Source organism: Nicotiana attenuata, unplaced genomic scaffold (assembly GCF_001879085.1).
Source record: "Nicotiana attenuata strain UT unplaced genomic scaffold, NIATTr2, whole genome shotgun sequence".
NCBI classification, from domain to species: domain Eukaryota; kingdom Viridiplantae; phylum Streptophyta; class Magnoliopsida; order Solanales; family Solanaceae; genus Nicotiana; species Nicotiana attenuata.
In genome coordinates, this window is record NW_017673238.1 from 108,006 (window position 1) to 111,859 (window position 3,854).

The following is a 3,854-nucleotide window of genomic DNA, read 5'->3' on the forward strand; positions in this document are numbered from 1 at the left end:
TTCCGAAAGAGGGGTATGAAAGAAAATAAGGCTCAAAGGGGTAACGAAGGATAAAGTGTTTAGATAGCAGAATAAAATGCCTTCGTCATTCCAATCTCCAAAACTTGCCAAGTGCAAACAACACAATTAAACAAACCAAGGAAAATATTTGTAACATCTTTTGATTGTACCATACTTGATAACCATATCCACACATTCGCCTTCTACATCTGCTGAATACAAAGCACCAGTCGACAACACTCGCACTCTCCTTACCACGAACGGCCCCGGTCAATTTGGTAAACTTGGCTTTAGCTTAACCCGATGCGGCATGATCCATTTCAATATGGTTTCTTTATGTTCTATCTGCCCCAGTTTCACACAATTCGGACTCGAAATGATCTCAAAGTGTCCAAATCTGTTCTTATTTCCCTCAAGTGCCCCTGTCATCTTCAATATTGTTTCAATGCTTCATGACTAACTTTTTGAGTCCAGGCCGAGAATTATGCATGCATGTCATGTCACTAGAGCCAACAGGAAAAGAACTCGAAAGAAAAGAGAACTAAGCAAAAGAAAATGACTAGAAATAACAGAAAACAGGAAAAGACAGACGGTGAAACGGTTCGAACAACAAGACAAGCAAACTAGACTGGGGTTACAACCCTGGAACAAACCTAGACAGCACTAAACGAGCTACTACGACTAAACAAACCAAGCAAAATTAAAGGATAGAAGGGTTTGAGTCACAAGACAATATCCGGATTACAACCCTGAAATAACCCGGACAACAGAAATGACAACAAAATAAACCACCAAAATTCCACTCCGGCTGACCAAGAAATGGAGCGTCTTCCCAATTACCAAGCACGGCATCTTAGCCACTGAGTTTCACATCAATACTGCCAAGACCATTATCAACTTTAATCAACAAGTTCCCAAGAGGATTCGCATGCTCCCTGTCACTGTCATTGGCCACAACTACCCCTTCTTGAATCATTCTTTCTATTTCCCTTTTCAAAGAGCGACAATCTTCAATGCTATGCCCCCGGACTTTAGAGTGGTACATGCATCGAACAGCAGGATCAAAGCCTTTCACATATGGGTCTGAAAAATTGCTTTTGGGCACCCGTATCAACCCACTCAGTTCTGTTGTTCTCTGCCATTGCCTTTTGCCTTTGTGCTGTATGGAAGAGTTAAAAACCACAAAACCAACCACCTTTCTTAAATGATATGACAAAATGAAACCATCACGTTAGCGTTAGGGCATTTGACATAAGATAATTTCATTTTACGTGCAATGCACCTAGCCACAGTTATCGGTTCTAAAAATGACTTCGAGGGTACAAAGGTCAGTTGGCATCATCCCAATTGTTTATGTCAACCTCTCTTTTCTTCCCTCACACTTCTTAGCTTGATCATTTTCTTTCTTTTTCTTTCTAATTATCACTCTTTTTCTTCCTTCTCATTTCTCACATCCCACAATTCTGCCTCTTTTTCCTTTCCTTTTCTCTTTTTCCCATTTTTCCTCTTTTTTTTTCTTTTAACAAATAAAAAAATGATTTGATCGAACCCTATGTAGGTTGCCTACGTATCATGACCCCGCATGAATCAGATCTTTGCGTAGTTCTGGAAGAACGGGAATAAAGTAAACAAACTGACATTCTTTCTCTTTTTTTCTTTTTTACCTTAATGACAACTCTGATGAGAAAAGAGAAATAAAAGATGCAAAACCCTTTTTTTGAATTTCTAGACTTAATGTTCTATAACCTATTCTAAACTCAAGCTTAGCGAGCATATATTTTTTCCTTTTTTGGAAACAAATACACTATGGGAAATTATTAAGGAAAAATCCTACAAGAGAAAAATATTTTTTGACTCATTTTTTTTGTCTATTGTAAAAAAAATCATTAAGAGATCATGAATCAACTTAATAGGCCTCTAGACTAAACCAAGGAAATGTAACCAGGTACAGATCAGTGCTTTCATGTGCTGAAACTTAAGTGTCAATAGACCAAATCACTATGTGTATATTTCGTCTTCACCAGTTACATCTCCCCGCATTCAGCAATCATGCATGCCAGCTTCGGTTTGTTGTTAGCTCCAATAGCCACATTCTCAATCTTTCTGACCACTAAAAGACCATCTCCAAGAACACGCCCAAAAACAACATGCTTGTTGTCAAGCTAGTCGCACTTTGCACATGTGACAAAGAACTGACATCCATTAGTGTTTGGTCCACTATTTGCCATTGACAATAGGCCAGGACCAATGTGCTTGGCAATAAAGTTTCCATCCTCAAACTTGCTTCCATATATGGAAACACATCCACTACCATCTCCCTTTAGGAAATCACCACCTTGAATCATGAAGTCCTTAATTACCCTATGGAACTGACAATTCTTGAAACCTTGTGGTACTCCTGCTTTCCTGAATCTCCCGTGCACAGTTGCCTGAAATTCTCAGCAGTTTTGGGAGCAATATCGGCGAAGAGCTCCATCTTGATGCGACCAGCAGGAATATTGTGGCCGATGGTTATGTCAAAAAACACAACTGGGTTCTTTTGTACTTGTGGCCTTAGGTGCCACTCCACCACTCCTCCTCCAACGCTGCTCGACGCCATTTTTGTGGAAGTACAAAAGCTGTGATTAGCGGAAGAATTCGCGCTGCTGCTGCTCTTCATCTGGTAATGAATTGCTGAAAGGTATGCCCTCAAATTAACCACTCAATTACCAATTACACTTTGCATCAACAGAACTGGGAAAGTTTCTCATTTCCAGATCAGCAGTCTAGGATTGAGCACGCATCTCGCATGGAACAACAGGTTAATCAAAGGAGTGAAAATCATGATTTTACCACAGTACAAGATTGGGATCCAAGAGCAAAAAAAAAATATGTCTTTTCTTGAACAAAAGATACATCAACTCCAAGAGCTGGTGCATATAATTGCTGACCACAAAAGTCTAGTTGGGATTCAGGGAAATGACCTTTCAATTCAGCAACAACAACTAATAACAGCTGATCTTACCTCTATTATTGTTCAATTGATATCAACTGCAGGGAGTCTTTTTCCAACCGTGAAGCATCATACACTTTCCTCCGCGAGCCCAACTACTAAGCAACATGCGCAATTAGGTGGTGTTTCGGTTCCTTCTGGAAAAGATATTAATGTCGGTGCACTACCACACAGTATTAATGTAACTAAGGCGGAAGATCAGCCCAACCAAGTTGATCTAATGGGCGATCATGGCATTGAACAGAAGCATGATGTTGACGAACATGAGGCAAAAGATGATGATGAATTCCATGAGGAAGAGAACCTTCCTCCTAGTTCCTACGAGATTCTGCAGCTGGAGAAAGAGGAAATTCTTGCACCTCACACTCATTTTTGCACAATTTGTGGGAAGGGATTTAAGAGAGATGCCAATTTGCAGATGCACATGAGGGTCATGGTGATGAGTACAAAACTCCAGCTGCTCTTGCAAAGCCTTAGAAGCATGATTTTGATTTATAAAATATTTTTCAAATACAAAATAGGAAACAATAACAAAAGACTCGACAAACTTAACTGGACTATGACAGACTCTTGCATCAACTAAATGATTGAATACTACTATACAGGACTAGAAAGTAAAACATGAACAATAGACTCTAAAACACAAAAAAGCTCCTCAGGCAGCTCCTGAATGCAGTGGTCTTGGGGGTATCTGTCATGCTCAAACTCCGGTAAGTAGATCCACAAGTAGATCCACACCTGTATGAGAAAACTGGAACCAACACTATGTGAGACAATAACATTCCCTACCAGACACATGCAAGACATGGTTGTGACTATTTTTCTAAATTAACCTATGTGGCTAAAAGTGACTAAAAATGCA

General features: G+C 39.7%; 2 pseudogenes; one reads left to right on the forward strand and one right to left on the reverse strand.

The window, feature by feature from the left end:
- Positions 1-2,024: 2,024 nt before the first annotated feature.
- On the reverse strand, positions 2,025-2,599 carry LOC109215813 (annotated as a pseudogene).
- A 50-nt stretch (positions 2,600-2,649) lies between these two features.
- Positions 2,650-3,469, forward strand: LOC109215812 (annotated as a pseudogene).
- The last annotated feature ends 385 nt before the right edge of the window (positions 3,470-3,854 follow it).